This window comes from Bidens hawaiensis, unplaced genomic scaffold (genome assembly GCF_021521415.1).
Source record: "Bidens hawaiensis isolate Kalapana, Puna unplaced genomic scaffold, B.hawaiensis_p1.1 tig00049807_1, whole genome shotgun sequence".
NCBI classification, from domain to species: domain Eukaryota; kingdom Viridiplantae; phylum Streptophyta; class Magnoliopsida; order Asterales; family Asteraceae; genus Bidens; species Bidens hawaiensis.
The window spans coordinates 114,298-128,873 of NW_027498916.1; the positions used below are offsets into that span (position 1 = coordinate 114,298).

A 14,576-nucleotide genomic window follows, 5' to 3' on the forward strand; every position below is an offset into this window, starting at 1 on the left:
TCTATAACCAACACAGTGGTCAGGAGGACAGGGAATATGACACACTGAGTTGGCTACAATGGGTACCCTCATCCGAAGAAGTTGATCGCAATACCCCATCAGAGTCACCATAGTCACCATCTCCACAAGCTTCACCCTCAATGACGACGACTAGTATCGCTGCTCAAGATCCTCCTAGCCTAATGACTGAGTTTGAACCTGAACAAGCAACCGAAACAGGTGAACAAATAACAGGTAAAGAAGAACAAGCAACACAAGAAGAAACACCTGAACGATATATGCTACCACCAAGGGCAAATAGAGGAGTTCCCCCAAAGAGATATTCACCAGAAAAGGAAACTCGTAGCTCAAGATATCCTATAGCAAACATAGCCGAAGCAAATCTGACAAAAGAAGCTAAAGCGTTTGATTCCTCACTGTACTTGGAAAAAATTCCAACTAATATGGAGCAAGCTTTAGGATCAGAAATATGGAAGAAGGCAATGGAAACTGAAATGGAGGCCTTGATAAAAATGACACATGGGAAAAATGCAAACTTCCAACTGGAAAGAAACCGGTAGGGTGTCGGTGGGTATTCTCAGTGAAACACAAACCCGACGGCACTATTGAAAGGTATAAAGCCCGCTTGGTCGCTAAGGGGTATACTCAAACATATGGGATCGACTACTCAGAGACTTTCTCCCCAGTTGCAAAAATGAATACAATAAGAGTTCTTTTCTCAATTGCTGCTAACAAGGGATGGCCTCTCCACCAATATGATGTAAAAAATGCTTTCCTGCATGGTGAGCTAAAAGAGGAAGTCTATATGGAAGCTCCACCTGGGTTCAATGCAAACTTCAAAGTAGGAGAGACATATCGTTTAAAAAAATCTCTGTATGGACTCAAACAGTCTCCTCGTGCTTGGTTTGGCAGATTTACTCGTGCCATGCAACAATATGGTTTTAAACAGAGTAACTCAGATCATACTCTGTTCCTGAAACACAGAGGTAATCGTGTGACTTGTCTGATTATTTATGTTGATGATATGATTATTACAGGAGATGATGAAGAAGAAATGATGAATTTAAAAAGGAACTTGTTCACAGAATTCGAAATGAAAGACTTGGGAAGACTTAAATACTTCCTTGGAATAGAGGTTCTCAGGTCTAAGCAAGGCATCTTCATCCACCAGAAAAAATATATTCTCGACCTGTTGGCTGAAACCGGAATGTTGGAATGCAAACCAGCTGATACTCCCATGGTGGTTAACCATGGTCTTCATATGGTGGAAGGTTGAGAACTTGCAGATAAAGAAAGATACCAACGAATGGTAGGGAAACTGATATATTTATCACATACCCGTCCCGACATAGCCTACGCTGTTGGAGTGGTTAGTCAGTTCATGCATCAACCCCAGGTCACTCATATGGACGTCGTTTGAAGAATTATCAGATACCTCAAAAGCTCAGTCGGTCATGTCCTCTTCAGACCAAACGGACACCTCGAGATCCAAGAATATACGGATGCTGACTGGGCAGGAGATAAAGGGGACAGAAGATCCACTGCTGGCTACTTCACAATGGTCGGTGGAAACTTGGTCACTTGGAGGAGCAAAAAGCAAAAGGTAGTGGCTCTTTCTAGTGCAGAAGCGGAATTTCGGGGAATAGCCCAAGGTTTGACAGAAATATTATGGATACGTCAACTTTTGACAGAAATTGGTTTTCCCCCAACTAAAGCTAGCAAAATTATGTGTGATAATAAATCAGCAATCCAAATCTCTGAAAATCCAGTCCAACACGATAGGACGAAGCATGTGGAAGTCAACAGAAACATCATCAAAGAGAAACTAGAGGCAGGTATAATAGAACTTCCATTTGTCCAATCAAAGGACCAACTGGCAGACATACTAACAAAAGCGGTCAATGGAAAAATCCTAAACGACTGCTTAAACAAGTTGAGTTTTGGAAATCTCACTACTCAACTTGAGGGGGAGTGTCAAGACGTGAGACAATTAAGGATCAGAATTCTCATCATATCCTTGTCCAAGAATAAAATATTGACAGCTGCTAATTTATGGCTCTTTGACAGCTCAAACCATAATGTTCTTTCCTTTTATTTATCCTTGTGAATTAATATAAATATGGTGTATGTTTTTCCCTGTAAATGTATCAAGCGATACAAACATATTCTTCAATCATCCTCCTGTTTTGTACCAATTTCAAGACGAACTCAAGGATAGGTACGAAAAATTCCTGGTTGAAATTAACAAATCCTACAGCAACCCTCAAGAGAAGCAGAGGAAAAGAAATTGATGAGAAAGAAGCTGTAAATAATCGTAAGAAAACAACATTAGATGTGGAGGAAGGAAAGGTAATTATTATTATGATATAAAATCTTCAATATATAAGTTTCCTTTTTATTATTATTATGTGATTCATACGCTATTTTTGCAAATCCAGAATGACATGCAAAGCAGATTTCTGCATATGGCTTCTACAGAACAGAAAACAGCTTATGATGATGCCTTAGGACTGAATTATAACTAGGCCTATAAACGCACCTAACGAAGGCGTGTTCGTGTTTGTTCATTTAACCAAACACGAGCATATAATCGAACAATTGTTTTTGTTCATGTTCGTTCGTTTAGAAAATGGGCGTGTTCGTGATCGTTTTTGTTCGTTTTTTTAGAACCTGAATGAACAGCTCGCATGCGTAAACAAACACAAACGAACATAAAATAATTATACATAAAAGAATGATCCTCTTTTATTGAAAATTAAAATGAGCCTAAAGGACATTAGTTAAGGGTGTTCATGAACGTAAATGACAGAACAAAATTTGTGTTCATGTTCGTTCGTTTAATAAATAAACGAACATAAACGGACCTCCTGCCAAACAGTTCGCGAACTGTTCAAGAAGTTTGGTTCGTTTACAAGCCTAATTATAACCCATTTCATGATGAGTGGTCAATTATGATAACTTTTCTTTTTTTTTCTATGATGGATCCAACATGTGAAATGAAAGACATCTTTAAAATGTATGCTTAAATCTTAATGCTCGAAACATCCCAAATTTAGTGGTTTTATCAAATTGTTTGTTAAAAATAATAAGTAAAATTCTTTTTTTCCTGATTTGAGTCATAATGTTTTGCCACTTCTAGTCTTGATACTCTCTTATTTACAGAAACTAAAGATGGAAATGGAGGGGTTAAAAGGAGTTGAAGAGCAGCTAAAAAAGATGTTTGATGAGCTGGAAGCTAAGATGAAGGTATTGCTTTCTAATTTCCAGTTTTTCAAGTTCTGATTTGGGTCAAAACTGGTTCGGTTTTTCAGTTCCGATTTTTCAAGTTTCTCAACAATAAAACCCAAAAACATTTAATTTTAAATTTTGGACACAAGTGTTTTGGGTCGACCTCATCCGTTTCAGTAAGCTGAAATGGTTACACATTTGATGAAAACGTGTTTTTGACCCATCACCCGACCACCTGCCGATTTTCCATCTCTAGTCTCGACACTTTCTTATTGCTACTTATTTTTGACTGGATTATGAATCACAGAGCGAGATGAAGGCAACTTTTAGGAAAGTGAGACAATTACTCACCAAACAGCAGCTGGAGATGAAAACTGAGCAATTAAAAGGTACACAACAGGTGATGACGCATTTGGATGATGAAGATGATACCGAGCAGATTAAAAAGATGAGTGATGAGCCGGAAGCAAGTATGAAATAAACGTGTTCCTGAAATGATTACATATTTCTTTACCTTCTGAACTTGTTTGTGTTTCAAACCGTTGTTGACAGTTAAAGAAAATGGATGACTTCGAAGTTGTTGTAAGGGTGGAAGGGGTATTCTACTCGCCACCGCCGCAAGTAGGTCGAGTAATGTTCTCGGGTAGTAGAAGTGTAGAATGGAGAGTGGGGCGGGAATATTTGACCGTTGTCAATGATCTTGTGACTGTTTTGTTAAAAAAAAAATACACCCTTTATTGCATATGAATTCGCATTTACATTCATACAATTTTTGTAACCTCTCATTTCTTATCTTCTAAAATTCTCTCACAAAATTTTAGTCAAATGGAAGGTGTCAACCCAACCGCTTCCAACCCAACCTATGCAATACTACACCAACCTCAATCTATGCAAAATATGCCAATCCAAATCACAACGGGTCATTTTCGCTTTTGATTCTTGTGGGTATCGTGAACCTAACCAACATTGTGAAAACCGACAATACACGCAGCCAAGAAATGCCTCAATTCAACATGAACATGCGAATGACTTCACACGCGAATGACTTGATCTAGTTTTATGCATTGATCATTCACTAGTAGCTTTATTAGTCAACAACTTGTATACCCATTACCCAATATCAGGTCCTAGAACCAGTAACATTGCCACTGGAATTAACTGATTTTGAACTGTTGGTTTAGTTAATGATGAAACACATGGCGCAGAGGAAAAAGTTGAATATGCGGATCAATAGCAATCCTAGCATAGAATGCAATGTAGTTCGTAACATTGCTCTAAAATCAGCACCATCATTACACATGTTATCCTAGTAGCAAAAATTAACACAAAACAACAATTGCTTGATGATAGTCTCTTTCAATAGTCAATTACTTGTTCATCCAAAAGCAGCCCTAATTAACAATAGTAACATTGCCATTGGGATTCACTAATTTTGAAATAATAAGAGTACTGATTTCATAAGATAGTTATTGCACTAATTTTGACAATATTAGACTAATCTCGTGAAAATAACGTTAAAAGTGGCGGGAGGTTAATCAGGAATCATGTGGTGGCGTTGATAGCCGAAAGACAAGGGTACATGCACCAATCGGCGGTGTCTCGATGGTTGAGTGTTATGTGTCTTATGTCCAAGGCTTGATGCAAAAACACTATCGAGTCGGGGCTCTCACCGGAAGCAACATCTCTATTCCTAAAGGACAGAGGTAAGACTGTCTATATCTTACTCTCTTCAGACCCTACCATAACTTTGCTATTGGTGGGATACTGAGTGCGATGATGATGATGATTTCATAAGATAGTTAAGCGAGTCTTCGAGACACGTACACTCGGTGAACCATTGTTACGCGATTCATTAAAATGTTTAAAGAATTTAAACAACCACCATAGTACCATACCCAATAGAATTTCACCCATACAAAGGCATTGGTAAGGTCTAGAAAGGATGTGATGCAAACAAATCATACACAATGGTTTCTCAAAAATATAAAAAACCGACTTCCAGTTATTGATTAAATTCATATTTTTCCTCTCCTGAAGTCCAGGATACGACTATACGAGCATGGAAAATTACCGATTTTACAATGTAAGCAAGCAGCCATTGGCGAAGGTTCATTGAGGCCCGGGGTGGCCCCGGCCCCTGTTTTTGTGCGTAGTAGTGTAAATTTACCCGTTTTTGGCCGAAAATTTTTATACGTAGTGTAAGTTTAGCCTTTTTCGGCCGAAAATTTGAGCCCGGCCACCTCGATCATTTGTGAAATTTTGTATACATTTTGAGCTCGCCCCCCGGTGTCTCAGTCCAAGCTTCGCCACTGCAAGCAGTCACATTCTACCTCACCAATTGGAAAAATAAAAACAAAAAAAAAATAAAAAAGATTGCACCAGTTAAGATTAATACACAGCCCCAAGAGTAAGTAAAAGCAACAAAGTAAATGTTCAAGATAGATAACCGCAACAGAAAATGAGATAAATTTGGCCCCCCATTAGGAACAACCAGTGAAGGAGTTCATTCGAAACAACCCGACGGTTAAATATGTAAGACAAATATATATTCCATTGTTGGGCTTAGCAAATTAACACGCGTGGTGGTATATATATATATATATCTTCCATTTCCAAATCGCTAACACTGTATTCCAGAGTTGCAGTTTAGGAGATAAGAGAGATGATTTGGAGTGAAAAGAAAAAAATTGGTCTTCCAGAGATTATTTTTAGGAGAGAAAGGAAGAGAGGAGAAGAGAAACACATGGGGTTTTAGTCTTTATATGTTTCTTCCCAATTTGGAGTGATTTGAAGAGAAAGAAAGACATAAAATCACGTTAAAATTTCAATTCCATGTTTGCCCTTGTCAACATCATGGCGGGAATATCTCCCACTACCCGCCATGTCTTCAACAACTACCTTCATCATCTCTCCCAACTTGATTTCACCATTCTTCTGGTTTCTGCAATTCTGCTTAGGAGAAGACAATCACAGGTAACTCATATTCAAACAATTGCTACATGTTTGCCCATATACTGTAATCCTTTAATCAGCATATACAATTTTGCTATTAATTCTGCACCATCTATGATTATATCCATCAGTAACATGCTGTAATTTGACCTAATTGGCCTCAATTAGAACCCTAAATGAAGAAACATGGAATGGATTCGGGTCGGATCCATGTCCAAGTTCCTCGGTCTTCAAGATGAACGAACCACCGCCTTGATCTTCTTCTCCGGTTGCTCAGATCTGTCATAGAAAAGTGGGGGTGTGGAGATGACTGCTAAGAGAATGAACTCTTGTTTACAGACACAAAAATATGTGGGAGCCAAGGGTCCAAGAGAAGGTCCTTTCAATTAATGATAAAGGCTCCTTATATAGGGACTCCATGGCTACCATCATGAACCCTAACCTTTATTGGGCCAAGCCCGGTTAGGGGTTACCTCCACAAACCCCAGCCCAATAGGCCTAATTAGTAGACAATAACAATAATGTAATAAACATAATACATAATGTAATAAATAAAAGGTCGTACCGGGTTTGACGTACACCCTACACCTACACTAAATAAGCAAAATTGTCACCAACAAAAAACAAATCTGGTTACTATTTTATTATTACAAAAACATGATTTGATTCAATAATTAATTTGATTATTATAACTTCAAACAGCAAATACATAATCAAACAGTAGTAGGCACCACGTGTGAAGAGTCTAGTCGAGCACGGATTTTTAATTGATTTTTCAATCTCGAGTTCAGCTCGTTTATCATTCATTAATTAATTCATATACGGTTTTAATTGTTTTTATATATTTTGAGCAAAATTTTAAACAAGCCTAACATATTTTCGAGCTTGTGTAGTACCTTAAACGAGCCAAACTCGCTTGGGTTCAACTGTTTGTAAAACTAGTTTGTTAATGTTTTGATTTTTGATATCCATTGTTATAATCGAATATGGATTTAAATATCTAGATCATTAGTGAACATAAAGTCTCTACATGATAATATTTGAGTTTCTGTTATTTAATTCCAATAGGGATAAAATTGTGCAATTTTGAAGCTTTTTTTTTTATGTGTAGAGATATGGCAGAACATGTTTATGTGTGGAGTTTAAACTTCTTGAATTTCATATGCTAGTAATAACATTGTTGAGAAATAAGAAAAATGTTCGTTAAAGGTATTAATTGTTCTCACCTTGTGCTCAACTGTTATAGTGATGTGTTAGAAAATCTTGTAATTTAACAAATTTGACTCTTAGGCAATGTCTATGTTGATTCATATATAGGCAGTTTGATGGATAATCAGAAACGCAAAGTAGTTGAATTTGTTCGAGCCAGACAAATGCAAGCAGCTCACTTGATTTTCTTATTGATGGCTTTCGTTGCACTACTTAGACTACCAGCCAGAAAGCGTGCTAGTTTACCTACTAGAGATGAAATTTTACAACGGCGAGGTGTACGAGAAGAGATGTTACATAACCTTTTAAATGGCGGTAAATGTCGTGACCTTATCCGCATGAGTGAAAAAGCTTTTATGACATTGTGTGGTATCCTAAAGCGTGATGGTGGACTTCAACCTACTCAACGCATGTCTGTTGAAGAGCAAGTTGCAAGTTTTTTACATATTGTAGGTAACGATTTGAGAAACCGGTTTACCTCTTGGTTATACCGTCGTTCTACATCAACAACTAGTCGGTGACTCCATAGAGTTTTGCAAGCTATTATATCATTAGAAGGTCGTTACATCCAACCACCTAAAGGTGATATTGTGCTTAAGGAAATACAAGAAAAAAAGAGATTTTATCCTTTTTTAAGGATTGTATCGGTGCAATTGACGGAACACATGTACGTGTCAAAGTACCTAATAAGGATGCCCCTAGATATCGTGGACGTAAAGGATACCCGACAATAAATGTACTGGCTGCTTGTACATTTGATTTAAGGTTTACGTATGTGCTAACTGGATGGGAGGGTACAGCATCCGACTCTAGAATTATAAAGAATGCATTTAGTAGAGATGATAAGTTAGTTATTCCTACGGGTAATTTAAGAGCTTGAAACCAGCTGAGGTCGATCTCGAGCCCTCGTAAGGCAAAACGTTCTCAACTCATTATCTCACTTATTTTTTGTTTTAGTTTTACTTAAATGATATAATAGTAAAATTGTTAATTGTTACGGATGGAATGACTTTTGTTGGGACGTATAAACAATAATTGAATTAAAAAAAAGAATTTAAGATATAAGTTAGAATAGAAGACTCTCTTCATATCGAGCTTGAGTAAAACAAGAGCAAGTAGAATAATTAAAAGATAAGGAGAGTTTAGTTGTTAACACTCTCAAATACAACCAGTTGGAATGCATAAATTGGTATTTAAGTTGACTTTCTTACTCCAATTTTGTTACAAGTGAAATTGGTTGACTTTCTTAGCCAGTTATGTTATTATTGAAAACGATACGGTGTCGGTTGATATTATAATGTTAAAAATCTTGATAAGGATTACATTATATATCCGTGAAATGCTTTTGAAATGTTATCACATATAAATTTTATTTTATTTCTAACAAGAGTATATTAGTAAAATCATAACTTTCTTTTCTTTTTCTTCTGACTTGGGAACATGTAAAATATTAAATTTTCTTTCTTTTCATTTCTTTTTCATTTAACTCTGGAACACCAAATAGAATCACCTATTTTCCTTTCGTTTCGTTTCTTTTCTCTCCAAATTCCATTTCTTTTATTTTCTCTTCTTAATTAAATAAAACTCAGGAAATTTCAAAATTTGATTGATGACTTCTAAGAAAGAAGAGTGCATGATCTCGCGAATTACTTCTGAATCAATTCAGAAATCATATGTAAGAACTATAGCATTTCGTAATTTATTGGAAAATCCACTTTGATTCTCTATCAACCAATAATGTGGGACCATTAACATGGTTAAAGCTAAACTGTTTGAAGTCCAGACGCAGCATGGTATTCTTTCTACCACTATGTTAAGATAGAGATGGTTTCAAAATAAATATTTTATCAATATAAAACACTCATATCGATAAAATGATTTGAACTACTTATTGGGGTTTTTTAGCCAATGCTGAATCGATGACCTATTTATTGTGTATAAAGTAAGAAAAACTTCTTGGATTAAAAAAAGTAAACAACTTTGCTGACAATTACATATTTTTTGTTTGGTCAGAAGAGTCATCCGAATATTTTGATCTTGGATTAGTGATTCCTTTTGATTTTGATATTTTGGGGTATTATGTTATAAGTATTAAACATGCAACCGTAGGTCATGTTGAAACCCTAATTATAATATTAATCTTTAGATTTATAATATCAACGTTCTGTTAGCATTAGCCTGCATGCGTATTAATTCATTGATATAAACCTAAACCAGTAGATTGTAATACAAACCTTAATAATATAATATTCTTCACATAATCTTTTCTTTTCTTTATTGTGGATTTTGTTTGTAGTCTTAGATATTCTTGATTCTACTAAGTAAGTGTGTTTATTCTTTGTTTGTTTTATATAGCAGTTAGTGCCGGCGCCGAGGAGGAGGATGAACTCAAGGATAGGTTCGAGAAATTCCTCGTTGATTTTAACAAATCCTATAGCAACCCTCAAGAGAAGCAGAAGAGGTTTGAGATTTTTAAAAAAGCTGTGAGGGACATGGAGCGCCACAACCTCACTTGTCAGCCATGGAACAAGCACGGAATCAACTACAACACAGATAGGGAATTGTCCGTGTACGCGCTCCACCTGTCGCTTCGTCTGTAATGCAGACTCAGCCCAACTATAATCTTTCACCTGCTAATTGGAAGCCGGTTTTCAAACATACTCAACTTAGGAAGGAGGTACTTGACCTATTTGATGCTTCGGGTAAGTTCCAAAAAGACTCTGTCCCCAAAGATGAACACAACCAAGGTTAGTAATTTTCTTTAGTTGCTTTTCATAATTGGATCTTGATATAGATGTGTGACCGCATTCTACTAAGCGTACTGTAATCACATTCTATTCAGTTGTAACCCAACAAGACTCCGCTCCCAAAGATGCAGGTTAGTTTCCATCAATTGATTTATTTATTTATATGAAAAAGAAAGATATAAATTTGTATGTTTATGTGTGAAGTCTTGTGTAGGTTATACTACCTACATATGTGTAGGTAAAATAACAAAAACATAATTACATCTGAAAAATCACTGTGATGGTTTCTTATGTACATGCTACATAAGCATACACATCAGTATATAAAAAATACAACATAAAAAATGAACTACTGATAGGTGTGCTTGCAGTTTTGAAGATATTTATGAGTTCTCAAATCATCTTAAACCTACACGGACACACGAACACTTCCCTTGATATAAACACGTAACTGTATGTGGTTCTTGATATAAACTAATCAGGTGTGTTGATATAAACCAGTTGATTGTAACTGAAACTGTAACAGTATAATACCTCATATAATTGATTTTTGATATGAACGTTTTGTAAGCGTTATCCTGCTGGCGTATTGATATTTGATATAAATCAGTAGATTGTAATTGAAACCCTATACTTGATATAATTTTTCTTATTGATATTTGAGTCTAGTAAGCGTGTCTATTCTTTTGTATATAGAAAGTGCCATCGAGGATGGACTCAAGGATAGGTATGAGAAATTTCTGGTTGATTTTAAGAAATCCTACAGCAACCCTCAAGAGAAGCAGAAGAGGTTTCAGATTTTTAGATCATGAATTTACGCTACCGGCCTTTTATGTAATAGTCTTCTTATTAATCGAATACATATTTTGTGTGGAAATCCTTTTTATAAATTTTTAATTTTTGCTAACACGGAAAATGCTAATTTGAAGAAGTATTAGATGAGCAAGTAAGGGCGAATGCTGATATGAAGAAAGAAGCCTTAGTCGAACGTAAGAAACAAAAATTAGATGTGGAGGAAGGAAAGGTGATTATTATTATTATTATTATTATTATTATTATTATTATTATTATTATTATTATTATTATTATTATTATTATTATTATTATTATTATTATATGCAATCTTCACTTTATAAGTTTCTTTTTTGTTATTATGTGATTCATATGTTTTTTTTGCAAATCCAGAATGACATGCAAAGCAGATTTCTGCATATGGATTCTACAGAGCAGAAAACAGCTTATGATGAGGCCTTAAGACCGGTGGAAGAGCCAAATGTAAACCAAATGTAAGTCTGTTGAACCCCAGTTTTGGCAATATTGATACTTATCGGTCTTCATTATAAATTGTAGTTATAATTAGGCATGTAAGCCAACCAAATGAAGACGTGTTCGTTCATTTATTCTTAACCAAACACAAACACAAAACAAACATTAACATATAATTGAACAAAATTTTGTGTTTATGTTTCTTCATTAAGAAAAGGGGCATGTTCGTGATTGTTTGTTTAAAACCTAAATGAATAGTTCATGAGCGTAAACGAACATAACCAAACAAACTAAAATCAACTTAAACGAATACAAACTAACATAATTGACCAAACATAAACGAACACGATAAATATATATTATTCTGTATGATCCTTTTGATGCTTATATAAATATAACTAATGTATTTATTGAAATTAAAATGAACCTACAGGAACATAAGTAAACAAACACACACAGACGTTCCCGAACATAAATGAACGAATACATTGTGTTCGAATTCGTTCGTTTAATTAAATGAACGAATTTTCTGTCGAACAGTCTGTGAACTGTTCATAAACGTTTGGTTCGTTTACAAGGTTAATTATAACTCATTTCCCGATTGGGTGGTCATTTATGATCACTTTCTTTTTTATCTATGATGTATCAAACATGTGAAATAAAAGATATCTTTATTATGTATGCTTAATGCATGAAACATCCTAAATTCAGTGTCGGATCAACAAACTATAACTGCTGGTGGCACAAAGTAGTAACCAAAATATCAAATAAGTAAACCTCACTATTGGCGGGTTAGATACCAGGTGAAATGGACAATTGGTTTTTATCAAATTGTGTGTTAAATCAAATAAATTTCATTTTGTTCCTTTTGATTTACAGAAACTAGAGATGGAAATTGAGGGGTCGAAAGGGAAAATGGTCAACTCCACACTTGAAGAGCAGATAGAAAATATATTTGATGAGCTGGAAGCTAAGATAAAGGTATTATTATATATATTAAATTTCAACTTACTTTACAAAAACTCATGCTTTATTGTTATACTTCTAGCTAAAAGAGTTGTACAAATTGCTTTGTCTATAATATTCATCTTTCCATCTTCCACGTTTAGAAAATGGGCGTGTTCGTGATCGTTTTTGTTCGTTTGTTTAGAACCTGAATGAACAGCTCGCATGCGTAAACAAACACAAACGAACATAAAATAATTATACATAAAAGAATGATCCTCTTTTATTGAAAATTAAAATGAGCCTAAAGGACATTAGTTAAGGGTGTTCATGAACGTAAATGAAAGAACAAAATTTGTGTTCATGTTCGTTCGTTTAATAAATAAACGAACATAAACGGACCTCCTGCCAAACAGTTCGCGAACTGTTCAAGAAGTTTGGTTCGTTTACAAGCCTAATTATAACCCATTTCATGATGAGTGGTCAATTATGATAACTTTTCTTTTTTATCTATGATGGATCCAACATGTGAAATGAAAGACATCTTTAAAATGTATGCTTAAATCTTAATGCTCGAAACATCCCAAATTTAGTGGTTTTATCAAATTGTTTGTTAAAAATAATAAGTAAAATTCTTTTTTTCCTGATTTGAGTCATAATGTTTTGCCACTTCTAGTCTTGATACTCTCTTATTTACAGAAACTAAAGATGGAAATGGAGGGGTTAAAAGGAGTTGAAGAGCAGATGAAAAAGATGTTTGATGAGCTGGAAGCTAAGATGAAGGTATTGCTTTCTAATTTCCAGTTTTTCAAGTTCTGATTTGGGTCAAAACTGGTTCGGTTTTTCAGTTCCGATTTTTCAAGTTTCTCAACAATAAAACCCAAAAACATTTAATTTTAAAATTTTGGACACAAGTGTTTTGGGTCGACCTCATCCGTTTCAGTAAGCTGAAATGGTTACACATTTGATGAAAACGTGTTTTTGACCCATCACCCGACCACCTGCCGATTTTCCATCTCTAGTCTCGACACTTTCTTATTGCTACTTATTTTTGACTGGATTATGAATCACAGAGCGAGATGGAGGCAACTTTTAGGAAAGTGAGACAATTACTCACCAAACAGCAGCTGGAGATGAAAACTGAGCAATTAAAAGGTACACAACAGGTGATGACGCATTTGGATGATGAAGATGATACCGAGCAGATTAAAAAGATGAGTGATGAGCCGGAAGCAAGTATGAAATAAACGTGTTCCTGAAATGATTACATATTTCTTTACCTTCTGAACTTGTTTGTGTTTCAAACCGTTGTTGACAGTTAAAGAAAATGGATGACTTCGAAGTTGTTGTAAGGGTGGAAGGGGTATTCTACTCGCCACCACCGCAAGTAGGTCGAGTAATGTTCTCGGGTAGTAGAAGTGTAGAATGGAGTGGGGCGGGAATATTTGACCGTTGTCAATGATCTTGTGACTGTTTTGTTAAAAAAAAAAATACACCCTTTATTGCATATGAATTCGCATTTACATTCATACAATTTTTGTAACCTCTCATTTCTTATCTTCTAAAATTCTCTCACAAAATTTTAGTCAAATGGAAGGTGTCAACCCAACCGCTTCCAACCCAACCTATGCAATACTACACCAACCTCAATCTATGCAAAATATGCCAATCCAAATCACAACGGGTCATTTTCGCTTTTGATTCTTGTGGGTATCGTGAACCTAACCAACATTGTGAAAACCGACAATACACGCAGCCAAGAAATGCCTCAATTCAACATGAACATGCGAATGACTTCACACGCGAATGACTTGATCTAGTTTTATGCATTGATCATTCACTAGTAGCTTTATTAGTCAACAACTTGTATACCCATTACCCAATATCAGGTCCTAGAACCAGTAACATTGCCACTGGAATTAACTGATTTTGAACTGTTGGTTTAGTTAATGATGAAACACATGGCGCAGAGGAAAAAGTTGAATATGCGGATCAATAGCAATCCTAGCATAGAATGCAATGTAGTTCGTAACATTGCTCTAAAATCAGCACCATCATTACACATGTTATCCTAGTAGCAAAAATTAACACAAAACAACAATTGCTTGATGATAGTCTCTTTCAATAGTCAATTACTTGTTCATCCAAAAGCAGCCCTAATTAACAATAGTAACATTGCCATTGGGATTCACTAATTTTGAAATAATAAGAGTACTGATTTCATAAGAT

The 14,576-nt window shown here is 35.4% G+C and overlaps 2 long non-coding RNA genes across 2 annotated transcripts; both read left to right on the plus strand.

Moving 5' to 3' along the window:
* The first annotated feature begins 11,063 nt into the window (after positions 1 to 11,063).
* LOC143598217 (uncharacterized) lies at positions 11,064 to 12,483 on the plus strand. Its single transcript, XR_013147068.1, has 4 exons — positions 11,064 to 11,160; positions 11,322 to 11,411; positions 12,282 to 12,383; positions 12,451 to 12,483. It is a non-coding gene; the product is annotated as an uncharacterized LOC143598217 (long non-coding RNA).
* A 134-nt stretch (positions 12,484 to 12,617) lies between these two features.
* LOC143598220 (uncharacterized) lies at positions 12,618 to 13,683 on the plus strand. The gene is made up of 2 exons (XR_013147069.1): positions 12,618 to 13,130; positions 13,421 to 13,683. It is a non-coding gene; the product is annotated as an uncharacterized LOC143598220 (long non-coding RNA).
* The last annotated feature ends 893 nt before the right edge of the window (positions 13,684 to 14,576 follow it).